Genomic DNA, 17,290 nt, shown 5'->3' with positions numbered 1-17,290 from the left:
AAGAGGCCCTCCTTGGATTTGAAGGCAGTCTTCCACACATCTGAGGGTTCGATTGGTACCTGGTGATATCCTGACTTTAGATCGATCTTGCTGAAATATTTCGCCCCCTTTAGTTGGTCTAGGAGGTCATCAATCCGTGGGATCGGGTACCTATTACGGACAGTGATCTTGTTCAGCGCCCGATAGTCAATACAGAGTCTCCACGTCCCATCCTTCTTCTGTACCAACACGATCGGGCTCCCACAGGGCGATGAACTCGGACGGATGTGACCTTTCTGCAGGAGCTCCTGAATCTGCCTCTTGATTTCATCGTTCTCCAAAACGGAGCGCCGATAAATTGGTCCATTGGGTAGCGGTGCACCTGGGGTCAGATCGATGGAGTGCTTGACTTGATAGTGCAGAGGAACCCCTGCCGGGGAGGTGAAGATGTCCTCGTACTCCTCCACAATCTTGTCCATCTGTAGTTGTCGTGCAGAGGGGCCCCGTTTGGAGGCCGCGGCCACTGTCTTCTTCTTTCCTTGAGGGCGTATCATCAGGAAAACAAATTTCCTGGTTTTGGAAATGATCTTACTGCATTGTTTTGCAGTAATCAAAGAGAGGGCGGCAAGTGGTGCTACCTCTGGTATCCTGAACAACTTATTTCCCAATGTAATAATAACTGCACGGGGCCTCGATTCATACACAGCATGTCGCTTCCACAAGTATGGTTGTCCTAGTAATACATCACAAACTTCAAGGGGAGCAATGTCACACAATACCTCATCCGTGAAGGGCTTGATGTTGTATGGAAGGCGACACTGCTGGCTCACGCGAAGATCTCGTCCTTGGTGAAGCCACCCAATGGTGTATGGTTGTGGATGTGATGTGGTCGGTAAGCCCAACCGCTTCACGACCTCTGCCGAAATGAGGTTCTTTTCACTCCCGCTATCAACAATGAACTGTATCGGGGAGCCCTTTACCCACATCTGGGAGTGGAAGAGATGCTCCTCCTCCTCTGGATCTTCGGGTTCATTTTTCTGGATCTTTGCGGTAGCAACAGTGGCGCTGGGGTCCGCATCAATGATCTGCTTCCCTTTTTCATACCCCTTATCGGGTTCTGACTCCGTGTCGGAACATGCATCTGATTTTGAAACCTTTAGCTCAGCCACCAGTGACTGCTTGGCCCGACACTCACTTGTGTTGTGAGTGGAGCTCTTATGGAACTCGCACCATTTTCCAGTGTCCTTTCTCGGCTTCGCGGCACTGTTCTTTGCTTGCAGCTTCGGCTGGTTGTCTTGGGCTGTCCCGCCTTGGATTTGTCCTTTGTTCTGTGGTTTAGGGGCACCTTTCCCCTGCTTTGGATTCGCAAATCCAAAGTCTCGCTTCTTTTGTTTAAACTTCTGCTCGACCTTGACGGCATACCGGTATGCTGCGCCGAGCGAGGGGATGTTTAGGAATTGTATTTCTTCCTGGATGTACTTGTGCAGGCAGCCACGGTATTTGAGTATCAAATGTTGCTCCGAATCCTTGATACCCAACTTTGTGCGAAGGGTATGGAAAAGATTGGTGAACTCCGGCACGTCTTGGTCCCTTCCCTGCCGCAGCGTGGTCCACTTTATGTATTCATCCTCATAGCTCCCGACAGGGTAGTATTGCTCCTTGATAGCATCCCGGAACGAATCCCAGGTGGGTGCGGCTGAAAATAGTGAGCCAGTACTTTCATCCTTCTGCTCGCAGTAGGTTTCCCACCAGTCCTTGACGTGGGGGGCTGCTTTGAGGAGAGCAAAAACAATCTTTTCCCGACTCGAAAATTCATGAATAGAAAAATAACCCTCTAGCAGATTTAACCATTTATCTACGGCATCTGCGTCTATCCGACCTTCGAATATGGGGATTTCAAAATTAACTTGTACCTTAAAGGGTGTGGCGTTTCCAGAGTAGCTGCTGGAAGCCGATGCGTTGCTTCTCGGTAGCCGCTGAAGGATCTGGGCAAAACTGTCCATCATCGCGTTCCGTTGTCGCTCGAGGGCTTCTTCGAGCAAGATTTTGATGGGATCTCTTGCCCCCTCGTCTTTCTTCTCGTCCGCCATGGGAGGCCGTCGGGATTTGCGAGGCTGGTCTTGCGAAGGTTCAACCAGTTCAAGCCCTAACTCCTTATATCCCGACCTTGTTGGGGACATGCAAAGAAAAACAGAGAAAAAGCAGACCGCTCTGATACCACTGATCCGGATTTAAACAGGAACGCAACAAATTACAGAGATAACCATATACACAAAGATGCAGCGGAAATAATACTTCATTTCATTAATGGAAAATACTCAAATATGCTTACAACAGAAATGGAAATAAACTAGCTAGGGCGATGGTAGCTTATCTCTGAGAAGAGATGTGATGGCTACCTGCCTCTGAACTGTCTTACAATGAGGCTCGGAGGCCTATTTATTGTTGAGAAACAATAGAAAACCCTTCACATTCCAAAACCTAACCCTAGAAGATGAAACGCCAAATTGTGGGCCCCGTTTTTGGGTAAGTTGGTACACCAACTTCCCGGGGTCGCGAATTGGTCATACTATCTCCGTTTGACGTGCATGATAGCCCGTTGGAAAGATCTCTCCGAGGACTACGACAGAAAAGACGATTTTTATCAGAAAAATCGCTGGCCGTAGATTTCCCAAAAAACGTCGTTTAGGGCCTCAAAACGGCTCCGGAAGTTCAGGACCCGAAAAACTGCTAAAAATAGTAAGTTGTGCTACAATTAAGGAAACTGAAAATGCTGAGAAAGACAATGGTGGGGGTCCAGGTGGACTTGGCAGGTGGCCACCAATATCCACCTGGATCACCGAAAGCCAATAATTTAAATGTAAGGAGTATAAACTATTCCATACCAGGACCGATGTGAACGTTTCTTGCTCTAGAACAAAGTTCATCACCTAAAGTCGCATGTAAAGGTTTGCGACAACATAGAAGTAGGGTCCTCCTTCGAAAACTCTGTCTTTGTCCTCTAGGTTAGTGAAAACCACTGTGAAGAAACCCTTGGAGCCAAGATGTAGATTTATTTCTCCCTTTTATTTCCAATTGTTTCTTATCCATGTGTACAACACTTTCTCCGTGGGCCATATGCCCATGAACTTGCAAATGACAGCATAAGTCGCCATGTGATCTCTGTGCACTTGTAGTGCAGGATCATTTAAGACCACCCAGGGTTTAATGTTAGCCTTGGGCTTGCAGGGTCCTGTCGCAGACATTTTCTCAATTCTCAGTGTTATGAAACCAGCTCAAGAAAAGATAGAAAAGATAGATCAACGCCTTAGAATTCAGCCTCTTCGAGGGGGAAACCACCTTTACATTACATAAATGAACAATTCTTGGATGATACAAATGACAAAACCTCCTTTCTATATATAGGAGTCTAAGGAGTCACAATATAATCCAGCCGACCTAACAATAATAATATAAAGCCACAAAAATAACAATAGAGGGATTCTATGGGGCACATAAATAACAATATGGGGGTAATAGGGGCACAACAATATAAATAAGGGGTATAACTACAATAGTAATGGGGTAATCACTAGTATTATAGGGACCCAACATGCCCCTCTCCTTCAAAAAAGTGTTTTCCTCAACGCTTGAGTAGTTATGGATACTTCTGCATAAAATTCTCATCCTCCCATGTGGAATCTTCAGCGGATAAGTTCTTCCACTTGATAAGATACTCTGAAATTGATCGATTTCGTAGCTGTCGAGTTCTTGTTTCTGTGACTGCTTCCGGTTCCAATATAATTTTTCCTTCCTCGTCAAGTTCTGGCAATATTGTTTGAATTGGGAGCTTGTCACCTATAACCTTCTTTAAACATGAAACATGGAAAACTGGGTGCAATCGAGAAGCTGCAGGAAGCTCCAATTTGTATGCCATAGTACCAATCTTTTGCAACACCTTGTACGGACCATAATACTTTGGTGATAATTTATTATCCTTCTTAGCTTGCTTTAGGGACATTTGCTTATATGGTTGTAGCCGTAGGAATACCCAATCACCTACATCAAAACTTCTTTCACTGCGATGTTGATCTGCCTGTTGTTTCATTCTATTTTGTGCCAACACGAGGTTATCCTTTAAGAGTTGGAGGACTTGTTGTTGATGTTCGATGTGATGTTCCACTGCCTGAACCTTAGAATTTTCTCTTAAATATGATGTGATGGATGGTGGTTGATACCCATAAAGTGCCATAAATGGGGTCATTTTTGTTGTTGTATGGAAGGAAGTGTTATACCACCATTCAGCCAGAGGCAACCATTTGACCCATTGTGTCTGTTTATCAGATACAAAGCAACGAAGATATCCTTCCAAACATTTGTTTACTATCTCAGTTTGCCCATCAGATTGAGGATGATAAGATGAGCTATGAGCTAACTGAGTACCAAGACAAGAAAATAATTCTGTCCAAAAATTTCCAGTGAAAATGGGATCTCTGTCACTTACAATAATCTTTGGGTTTCCATGTAGCTTTTGAACTGTTTCCATAAATGCAGTAGAAACTGTACTGGCTTTAAATGGATGTGATAATGCACAAAAGTGTGCATACTTGGTAAGTCTGTCAACTACCACCATGATGACACTCTTTCCCTCAGACTTGGGTAAACCTGTGATAAAATCCATTGAAACCTCCTCCCAACGTTGGCTTGGAATGGATAAAGGTTGTAATAGACCCGGTGTCTTAATTGTTTCAACTTTATTTTGCTGGCAAACCAAACATTCCGCCACAAACTTTTGAATATCTGATTTAAGGCCATCCCAAAAAAATTCCTTCTTAACCCTGTGGTAAGTTTTTAAAAATCCTGAGTGCCCTCCTAAGGGAGAAGTGTGCAATTCCATAAGAATCTTTTGTTTTAGCTGGGAATTCTTACAGAGGTATAAGCGATCTTTGTACCATAACGAATCATTTTGCCAGCTAAATGTATCAGAAGTACTGGAATCTTGTTGTAGCTTTCGAATAAGTGCCCACACTTCTTCGTCATTCTTCCATTCCTCCCTTGCTTCGTTTATCCAATCTGGTTGGATAATAGAAATGGCACACAACAATGCTTCCACATCCTCATCCTTTCTTGAGAGTGCATCTGCCACCACATTTTGCTTCCCTTTTTTGTAGATGATTTCAAAGTCATAACCCAACATCTTTGTGACCCACTTTTGTTGCTCTTCAGAGGATAATCTTTGTTCTAAAAAGTATTTAAGGCTATCATGATCCGTTTTTACCTTGAAGTGTCTTCCCATTAGGTAGGGTCGCCATTTCTTAAGTGCATGGAGTATTGCCAACATTTCCTTCTCATAAATAGCTTTCTTAAAAACTTTCCCTTGATTGGACGACTTTCAAAAGCAATGGGTCTTTCATCTTGCATTAGAACAGCACCAATTCCATTTCCTGAAGCATCACATTCCACAATAAAGGTTTTTGTGAAGTCCGGTGTAGCTAAGACCGGTGCTTGGCACATTGCCTCTTTAAGATGTTCAAAGGCCTTTGTTGCTTCCGGAGTCCATGAAAATGAATCTTTCTTCAATAATGTTGTTAGAGGTGCTGCTATTCTCCCATAATTCTTAACAAACTTGCGATAATACCCTGTCAACCCAAGAAATCCTCGCAGATGCTTTATGGATGTGGGGATTTTCCATTCCTTAATGGCTTTAATTTTGCTAGGGTCTACCTTAACTCCTTCATGAGATACAATATGACCCAAATATTCCACCTCCTGGACTCCAAAGAAACATTTGGATCTTTTTGCATATAATTGTTTCTCCTCCAATAGTTGTAGCACCCTGTCAACATGTTCAACATGATCCTTCCAAGACTTGTTGTAGATTAGTATATCATCAAAAAATACTAACACAAATTTTCTAAGGAATGGTTTGAAAATTGAATTCATCAAACCTTGAAATGTTGAAGGTGCATTGGTAAGGCCAAAAGGCATGACCAAAAATTCATAATGACCCTCATGAGTTCTAAATGCCGTTTTCGGAATGTCTTCAATCTTCATTCTGATTTGATGATATCCCGAACGAAGATCCAACTTGGTGAAGTAAATTGATCCATGCAATTCATCCAGTAATTCATCAATAACAGGAATGGGGAACTTATCTTTAATAGTGAGCTTGTTGAGCTCCCTATAATCTGGACACATGCGCCATGATCCATCCTTCTTGTGCACCAATACTACTGGAGCTGAGAAAGAACTTTGACTCGGTTGAATTATACCAGCCTCTAGCATTTCTGCAACCATACGTTCAATTTCACTTTTTTGGACATAGGGATATCTGTACGGCCTGATGTTTGGAGGAACACTTCCTGGAATCAGATGAATAGCATGATCATGATCACGCATAGGTGGGAGACCCTTGGGAGTCTCAAATACCTTGGAATGATTGTCCAGGACTTTTTGGAGATCTGGAGAAATAGATGATTCCAATGTGGAAACATCTAGCGAGCATAATTGTGCAATTACACCTCTTTGCTCCTTTTTTAGAAGCTTTGTCATACCATGAGAGCTTATTATCTTTCCTGGTTTCCCTGCAATACCCCTTAATTCAACTTCCTTTCCTTCCGTAGAAAATTTGATGAAAAGTTCTTGAAAATTAAAAGCTATTGTACCCAAGGATTGTAGCCATTGGACTCCTAGTACAACATCCGCACCTCCCATTGGAATGGAAAGCATTGGGCTAGTCAATACATATTCTCCCATGGATAGCTTGATATTATGGCACTTTCCAGAGCAATTTATTGTTCCTCCATTTGCAATCATCACTTGACACTCTGGTGCTGGATATAGGAAGCAATTCAATTCTTTTGCTACCCTACAATGAATAAAATTGTGGGTGCTTCCTGAATCAATCAACACTATTACCTTTTTCTTCTTGATTTGTCCTTCTATATTGATGGTTTGAGGAGTGGTAATTCCCACCAATGCATTACAAGATATGGTCGGATTTATTTTTTCTTCATCTAGGCTTTGTTCCTGGAGTATATCTTCTTTTTTTGACCTTTCTTGCTCCTTTTCTTCTTCCTCTTCACAATCTATGTAGAATAATTTCTTCTCAGCACACTTATGACCTTTAGTGTATTTGCTATCACAACTGTAACAAAGCCCTTTTGCTCTTTTTTCTTCCAATTGTTGTGGTGTCAACCTTATAGGTTGTGGAAGACTAGGGGCAACAACAATTCCGTCTTTATAGTTGTGAGTGGTATGCTTCCTGGTTGCCATAATTTTGCTTTCCATTTTTCTTGCTAACCTGAATGCCTTCTCTAATGAATCAGTTTCCCAAAGGGGAACATCATGTTGGATATTATCCTTTAAAGACCCTATGAACACATCAATCCTATGCTCCTCTGGAATATCTTTTACCCTTATGTTCAATTTTTGGAACTCCTCAATGTGCTCCATTATTGAACCCTTTTGTTTGAGACTTATCAATTGGCTAAAAAAAGTGTTGCTTTTTGTATCTTCATAATGTGCTATCAATTCTTCCGTAAAAATTGCCCAAGTGATAAATTTTTTACGAGAGCAAAGCCATTGATACCATACAAACTGATTTGGTTCCAAATATACAGTTGCCATACGTACCTTTTGTGCGTTTTGCACATTATTGAGATCGAAGAATTGCTCCATCTGTAATATCCATGTAGCGGGATCCTTGCCATCAAACTTCCTCATATCGATTTTTGGAATATGGTGATTCTTCGATCCAACATTAGCGTCTATGGAATCATGATTAACATTTCTTTTGTTCTCATCATGAGTTTCCCTTACTACCTTTTCACCATTAGTGACCCTTTCTTGTAGCAACTTCTTCAATTCTTCCATGTCTGTCTTCAAATCTATCTTCAAATCTGCCATGTCTCTCTTCAAATATGTCTTCGAGTCATCCATCTTAGCTTCCATGCCCTTTACCTTAGATTCCACACCACTTATATTAGCTTCTGTTAGCTTTTGTGAGCGTGACATTTGTTGCACTTGTTCTTGTAATTTTGATATATCATGTAGCATTTCTTCCTCTTCTTCATGAGTCATGCTAGAGTTTTCAGGTTCCTTACTAGTTGTTTGCATTTTCTTTCCTCGGGGCATCAGTTATCGATAATAATGCTTTACCATGCCCTTTGAATTCCGTTAAACCAAGCTTACACAAAAATTAAAAAAAAAACTACACACTTTTTTTCACTTTATAGAAGCCTGATATTGAATCTAATGCATCTCTGTAATTTTGGATCATCCAGTTCTGAAATTGCTACCTATAGTAGCCTTCTGTGTCCTCTTTCCAATGCCACAAGTCTGAGCCAAATTGGATTCTCCAAGGAAGAGTTATGTGAAATCTCCCACAGTGACTTGCTTTTAGACTGGTTCAGTAGAGCGAACTTGTACGACGTGCCACGAGTCACTGTTTCAACCTTTGAATCTGAAACACACACACAAGAAACTACAGTCCATCCTCTTTCTGTACCTTCTTACGAAATTTCAATCCGATCCCCAGAGAGAAAGTTATGACGATTTTCCCTAAGTCACCTGTTTTGAATGTAATTCAGGAGTTTGCAAAAAGACCAACTTCTTCAGATCATATCTCCGCAAATATCGCGCAAAAAGCTCTGAAATTCGAACCCAAGGTTCAACGCGATTTCTTCTCAAATAGGTTTTTTTTTGCGACTTCTGAAACGTCACAGAATAAAAGTTATAGCGAAAATTCCACGATGACTTGTTTGGAGCAGCGAAACCCTAGAATCCAAAGCTCTGATACCAAATGTTATGAAACCAGCTCAAGAAAAGATAGAAAAGATAGATCAACGCCTTAGAATTCAGCCTCTTCGAGGGGGCAACCTCCTTTACATTACATAAATGAACAATTCTTGGATGATACAAATGAAAAAACCTCCTTTCTATATATAGGAGTCTAAGGAGCCACAATATAATCCAGCCGACCTAACAATAATAATATAAAGCCACAAAAATAACAATAGAGGGATTCTATGGGGCACATAAATAACAATATGGGGGTAATAGGGGCACAACAATATAAATAAGGGGTATAACTACAATAGTAATGGGGTAATCACTAGTATTATAGGGACCCAACACTCAGACTGCTATCTCCAGGATTTGTTTCCCTCCTAGCTTCCTTGTGGGTCCCTTCCTTTTCAAGGGAATTGTTGCTTTCTGGCTTGTGAGTGCCAGTTGTCTTTGTCTCTACCTCCGTTGGTTTCCAGAAATTGTTCAGACTCACCTCTTTGCTTTTGTTTGAAACCACGTTACTGTAGGAGGGAGTGAAGCTCCCTCCTCTAGGACCCTCCATGGTTACATGCTTGCTCTTGTCGCCCCTTGTTCAAAACCCTAGTACCTCAGAGCTCCCTCCTCCTACAAAGGGGTAATTTCTCCGACCAATTAATAACTATAATTATTTTGATATCATTAATGATAATGAAATTTGCAGTTTGCTTACTCTCAAATTCCAAGTATGGATTCGGAAATGGTTCAAAACACTACCAGCTAAGTTTATACATTCATTGAACCATTTTATGAAGGTTTTTATGTTGGCCCATTAGAACTACAATTATGAAGAATTTTGTTTAGAGATTGAAAATCTTTCTATGCATGTAGATGAATCTCTTGAGGAATTTTCTACTAGATTCATGTCACTTTGTTTTAGATTCGATCTCAAAGATCTACCTTCAACAAAATATCTAATTAAATCATTTACTTCTCTTGTTCCTGCTAACTATTAACATAGTAAATCTAACGAGGATTAACAAGATGTCTCAAATTTGTTAGTTAACATTGAATCCACATCTAATTTTATTGAGCCCACGAATAAATTCAAAAATGTATCACAACCACAAACATTGGGAGTTTGTTTCATCCACTTTCAAATTTTTGAAATTGATTATCTAGATATAAATATGAAATCAAAATATGCACTTGAAACATTTCTTAATGCTAGTGACCAACAAGAAGATTCAATAGTCCAATTCAAGATTTAACTAGTGAATCAATTGATATTTTTTCTTCAGAAGTAGATTTAGAACTAGTTCTCACTTCCTCAACAAAAAAAATTATCATTAAATTAGAGTTACAATCCTATTAATGATGTTTTAAACCATGATGATGAAAATATTCAACAAGCATCTAATTTATTATACTCTGGAAACCATTAATTTTTGTATTCAGACATTTTTTCAAATCTAAATTCATTTAGTAATGATTTTGCCAATCTTTTTGTTGAAACCTTTCCTTCAACTAGTTCATATTTGTTAGAGAATGAAACTTTTTTGGATGAGGATCTTTTACCTAACAATGTTAACTCTCAACCTCTTACTTATCCTTTTATTGATATTGTTGACTGAAATATGCCACGTGATTTGCAAGAAAGAGAAGTCCTATTTGATGAGTATTTTGACCTTGATGGCATAGAATCACATTTGTTACGAAGTGAAGTACATCTAGATGTAGATTTCAACTTTATAGATTCTCATGCTTTGTCTTTATTGCCATTACCTAAGCACAATTCTGTTTTTGAACATTTTAATGAGCTTAATTTTCAAGTTTCCAATGAAACTCATTCTAATATTCAATTGGAATCTTGTTTTGATAGAATTCTCTAGTGGTGATTCTTTCTTTGCAAATAATCATTAGTCCTAGAGTTTCCCTACCAATTTGTCTTGTAACAATAATGTAAATGATGATGTAATTTTATTTTTCATTCTTCATTTATTATGATTTGTTCATATTTTTTTTCAATTTTTTGATAGTTTATGTTGGCATTTTGAGCAGTCAAATATTGAACACTCATCAAGTGCATTAGTGGAAGAACATGAAAATTTATTTTAGTTTGCAGATTACTGTGGTGTGATTTTTGAAAGGAGTTCGGATTTTCCACAGTGCTCATGTTTAGTAGTCGACGTTTCAAGTCTGAAACTAGACTCATCATCAGGACAAAATGTGAGGAGAAAGAAGAAAATGATAGGTATCCTGGGCTTCATATTTATACCTATCATTTTCTTCTTTCTCCTCACATTTTGTCCTGATGATGAGTCTAGTTTCAGACTCGAAACGTCGACTACTAAACATGAAAATTTATTTCAAGGACTAAATTATGAGCATCAAGAATTTCAAGTTTTTCTAATTTCAATTGATGTTCATATTGTTACCATCTTATTCTATCTTCTGAAATATCTATTCCACAAGCTTCCACACTTGAAAGTGTAGCATTAAAATATGGCCAACTATCTCATCTATTTGAAAATATTTCAAAAAATTCATTGTAATTCCATTCTCACCTTCATGATCTATTTCAAAATTGTTTGGAAAGTTCAATCTTAAAGAAGATTTTTGATAACACTCTTCCTCTTGTACATAATACTAACATTTATCTACAAGATACAACATCTCAAGGTAAACCACTCGAGTTTGGTATGTTGGGTTTCCCTCCTTTGAATCTTCTTCAATATTTAACAAACATCCATTCTAATTTTTACGATCCAATTGGAATATGGTTGGAGAATTCGTTTCAAGTGAGGTTTCTTGTAATTAAACTTATTTTCCTAAATTTATTAGAAATTGATGTACATAATAGTTTAAAGTTTTCTTTTAATAGTTTAGTAATATTTATATTTAAGTTGCTAATTTCAAATGTAAATATGATTGCATGAATATATGAACTTGATTGGCTCCACTGAAAATATGATATCACTTATTTTTATTTTGCTTTAGTAGCTTATTTTTAATCTGCTTTAGTAGACTAGGAGTAGGGGTAATTTAGTTTAGATTGTTTTTATTTTTTATTTTCTAAAATAGTGTAGGTGTGAAATAAGTAAGCGACAATCCTTTATTTTCTTGGTGAAGAATGGTTTAAATCAATATCAATAAAATTCGCTTGCAAACATGTTTAGGGAAGCATTTTAATACTCAAAATAGTTTTAACAAGTTGCACTTTGATTAATGTTAAATAATGAATATGTACATATGCTCTACTCTACTTTTGTTTGGCTTTGCAAATTCGTGATATTCCACTCCATCAACGTTGATACTAAGGTAATTTGGGTTCTTGTTAATTTGTCCGAAATATGGGATTCTTTTTTGATTTGGTTATATATACTACATTCTAATGTAAAAAAAGGCCCACTATGCAAAACTTAACTCCACACACACACACACACACACATATATATAAACCGCTACATAGGTTGGGACTTTAGCGTTGTTCAATTGGTATTTAAGGAAAGTTTTGGGTCTGATATATAAAAGAGATTTTATTTGGCTTGCATCATACGAGGTACAAAACACAAATCAAAATTTGCAAAGAAGGGTATCAACAACTGAAATGTAAAGCAACATTCACTCTGGCATATTTTTATTATTTTCATTTTTATCTTTATTAAAAGCACATATGTGAAATTTTTGATGATTTTTTATTCATTTCTAACATGTCACCAAATGCTTGAAATACTTTCTTTTCTGGTTAGCACTTTGCATTGGCTCAACACTTGCCTTAGTTTATGTTCAATAAATATGATTATCATAGGCATATGTCAACTCTCATAAAGATGCAATTTCTTCACACTATTTAATCTTGATCATGAGAAGAGGTTACTTCTTTAAAACATGAAATTTGGAGAAAATCGAGATCTCTAAGGTAAATCATAACGAGATTCTTCAAGGTAAATTTATATGTTTATTTTTTTCTTCTACTATTTTTCATTTTGATTTTATTTTTCAGCTTTATTTAGTATTTTCTAATCCGATCTTTGGTTTTGCATGTCTTCACTTGTTACATTGAAGGTTTTAATTTGCTGGCAATATAGATTAAAAATCCTTGTGTTTACTTTGTGGGCTTTCAAGTTAATCAAAGTAGTTGTGATGATGTCCAAGTTGCAAACAAGTTACATCAAGAAGTCTCTACACCTTTATCCTTTTTCATTCGGTATCTTGTTCTTAAGTTTTTTCCAAACTTATTTTAAACCTCATCTTCAATAAATAATCATCAAGGATTTCAATTAAGGTTTAACTTTGAAGCAAGATATTTGCAAGCCAAGGGACATCTTGATGCGACTTTATCTTTTACTCATAACTGCTCCTTAGATTTAGGATTTCCTTTTAAATAATCATAATAATAATAATAATAATAAAGAAGTCTATTTAATTAAAACCTTAGAAGAAATAACTAATCACTCAACTTAAATGAGAATGAACATATTAACTCAATATCATTTCTCTTTATGTTGAGATCTCTTTTCACATTTGGTCTTGTTCGAGTTTTTAGGTTTTCATGGCTTCTATTTTACTTTGCTTTCTAGTTTGTTTTCTTCCTTTCCTAGATAGTTGCATTATCCCCCATTTAGATTTACTTTTTGCAGAACTTGTGAAGTCTTATATTTTCACTTTTTGCAGTCATTTGATTTTACTTATTTTGCTTTTGGTTGGATTTTGTGATATTCCCAAAATCTATATGGGGGGGAATTTGTCCTATGCAACATCAACTAGTTTACATAGGGAAATTTTTACTCTATATTTTTAATAGGATCTCATTTATGTAGATATCATTTGTGCCAAGTTTTCACTTTCTCGTACATCAACCATTAATTATGGGGAACATTAAGACATGATTCAAGTATTATAAGTTCAGCTTTATAAAAGGAATAAATTGTCTACAATCTTTGCTTTGAATCACTTCCATACCCCTCCACAATTAAAGCTTCTACTTTTGATCCGTAAACTGTCGTGGATATTCCACTGGACAATTTGTCACAACATATCTAATAATATTATATTAAAAAAATATGAGATTCTACACTATTACAATTTTATTTAATTTCTAGATCTATAAAATTAACTGTAATTAGTGAATGCATGTAAAAGTAAATCAAGCAGAAAAGTAGAGAACGACAAAATAAGCTCACACATACATAATACACAAGATATTCTCTTTGGGAAACCCTTTCAGGAGAAAACCCGACTGGAAGGTGAGACCGCTTTGCTCTCCTTCTCTATCTAGAAATATGGTTGCAGATACAAAAAAGTAATGTATGTGGCTCTTGGGTTGCTATAGTGCACAGATCCTCTCTGTGTGCTCTACCTCCTATCTCTCCTGGCTATCTTTTCTCAACTATGGAACAAAATTCTCTCGAAAGAATGAAATGCTTCTCCCTCCTAGTGGCTCGGTTATAATATAGGCCGATAGCCTACTAGTGGTTAAGTTTGACTACATCAACTCTTAACTAGAGTCACACAATAGACTATTCTAGAATATTTTACATCACAAACACATGGTTGGCCCCTTTTCCATGAATAATGGGGGTTGATGCAACATCCTCCTGAACTATAGCTGTGAAAATAAGAAGGTCAACTTATGAGTGGCATCACATGGACTTTGATTGACAAGATTCTTGCACCGTTGGAAATATATGTGTGTGTAGAATAGCTTAAAAAGTTGTTGCACTTAAGAGGTAAATTTTTACCCCCAAAAAACGTCGTTTGATGCCTCAAAACACTCCTAGAAGGTTTTGGACTTCGTTTTGCCAGACTAGGTCCCGTCAGTAAAAACGGTCCCGTGAGTTGATTCCTCCACTTTTTCCACTCCAAATGCATCGAGATGGATGACAAACAATATAATGATCCAATTCGGATCACACATCCCCATTTTGGGAGGCTTTTGGTCCCCAAAATATTTTACTGAATAAGGTGAGGAAATATTTCCTCCACCTTCTCTCTGGTGTACCATTTAGCGTTGCCTGGAAGTTGTCCCTTCAACCCAATCTACCAAATGTCTTGCTTCCCTTATATTGTAGTTCTGGACCTCTTTTGCAAAACTGTATCTTCTTTCAAATCTTCCTGAGTGTCTGGTGCCAAATCCTCCATAGAAGGTAGGACATGTTCCTCTTCCTGATCTAGCATGGAAGGTTCATAGAGTTTCAAATTCTCTACATTTACAACTGAGTAAATGTGCATATATGGTGGTAAACTAAGTCGATAGGCATTATCACCCACCTTTTCCAGTATCTCAAAGGGACCATACCTTAGAGCCTTGATTTTCTTACTAGGCCCCTGCAGCCTCTCTTTGTTCAACTGTAGCCATACTCTGTCTCCCACCTTGAATGATTTCTCTGTTCTGTGCTGATCATGTTTGACCTTATACTTCACCTGCGACTTCTGTAGTGTTTCCTATACCTGCAAATGTATCTGCCTAATCTTATCTATAATTTTTTTAGCCCTCAAATAATCTCCTCTAATGTATTCCTTTACTCCTCCTTGTTGCCTATATGTAATATCCAAAGGTGAAGGTGGAAAAAATCCAAAAAAAGTTTCAAATGGGGAGTTTCCTATAGAAGTGTGGACCGCTATGTTATAAGAATGTTGTATATATACCATATTTTCATCCTAGGTCTTTGGATGCTTCTAGTTGTAGCCCCTCAGAAGTTGTACCAAAGTCCTGTTGACTACTTCTGTCTGCCCATATGTCTGTGGATGGAATTTTGTAGATCTCTTCAATTTCGTGTCCATATTCTCCCACAATGTAGTCCAAAATGCACTGAGAAATCTTGTATCCCTGTCTGAAATGATGTGCTCTTTGGTATCCCAAAGTGTACCCAGATCGGTCCAAAGAACAAGTTTGTTTCTTCTTGTCTGCTGATGGTATTTTTACATGGCATCATAACACACATCTTGCAGAACCTGTCAACTACCACGAGTAGGTAGTCATGTCCCTTCTTGGTTGTCGATAAACCTCCCACAAATTCCGTGGAAATGCTTTCCCAAGGATGCATAGGTACATGTAAGGGATGATACATACCTTGTTTCCTATTGTTAGGCTTGCTAGTACAACAAAGCATACATCCTCTTATAAACCTAGCTACTTTTTCTTGCATATTGGGCCAATACACATACCTTTGCAAGTTAGCCACGGTCTTCCCTACACCAAAGTGCCCTGCAACCTTGGAGGTGTGAGCCTCGCTAATCAGCTGCAAGCGCTAACCTTTAGGAACACATAACTTATCCAACCTATAGAGTAACCCATCCTGGAGATGTTAGTCAACGATGTTGTAGCCATCGTGCACATGACTCTAACTCTGCAACTGCTGATACACCTCCTTGAAGTCCTCATCATTTGAATATTCCTCTTTGTATGCATCATGGGTGAATGGCTCCATGTGCAAAAGAGTCCCCAAAGCTATAATCTTTGATGTGGGTGGCCTTGAAAGCATATCGACCAACTTGTTTGTGCTTCCCTTCTTATACTTGATCACCAAATGAAATTGTTGTAAAAACCCCATCCACTTGTAATGCTTGGTCTATTGTAGCTTATTCTGGGCCTGCAAGTACTATAATGGCTGGTGATCCAGGTGGATTATTGTCTCCTTTCCCATCAGATAATGCTTCCACTGCTTCACATCTCGCACCATGGCATAGAGCACCTTATTATATGTAGGGTAGTTAATAACTGCCCCATGAAATACTTTAGAATGGTAGAAAACGAGCCTTCCTCCCATACCCACTCGCATTTGTCTCCACTTCAAAGGGTCATTGCAAGTTTGGTAATGCCAGAAATGGTGCTTCACTGATATTATTTTTTAACTCATCGAAATCCTTCTGCTTCCCTTTTCCCCATTGGAAACTCTTGCCACTTGCTATTATGGCGTGGAGTGGTGCTACTACCACTGAAAACGAGGCTATGAATTTCCTCAGGTACTATGTTGCTCCAATGAAACTCCTAATCTCATTAACATTAGTAGGCACCAACCATTTCATGATGGCCTCCATCTTGGAAGGATCTATCTTCAATTCTCTTCCACCAATCACATATCGCAAATACACCAAGGACTATTGTGCAAACTTGCAGTTCTTGAGATTTTCTAGCAGCTGGTGCTTCTTCAATGTTTCCAACACCTACATCAAATGTGAAATATGCTCCTCCCATGTAGCACTATATACTAATATATCATCCAAATAGACAATGACAATTGATTCTATAAAAGGGCACAGTAAATCATTCATTAATATCATAAATGTAGTTGGTGCATTACATAGGCCAAATGGCATAACTAACCACTCATACAAAACTTTCTTGGTTTTGAAGGCAGTCTTCCATATATCTTCTTCTTTGACTCGAACTTGGTGATATCCAGACTTCAAGTCCAGATTGGTGAAATACTTTGCTTTCTGCAACTGATCTAGCAGATTGTCTATCCTGGGCAGGGGTTATATGTTATTGAGCGTGATTTTATTCAATGCCCGGTAATATATACACATTCGCCAAGTCCCATCCTTCTTTGGCACAATGATG

The sequence above is a fragment of the Pinus tabuliformis genome, chromosome 4_1 (genome assembly GCF_031772625.1).
Source record: "Pinus tabuliformis cultivar Carrire ecotype Pingquan chromosome 4_1, CPIR1, whole genome shotgun sequence".
Taxonomy (NCBI): Eukaryota; Viridiplantae; Streptophyta; class Pinopsida; order Pinales; family Pinaceae; genus Pinus; species Pinus tabuliformis.
This window is presented reverse-complemented; position numbering follows the sequence as displayed.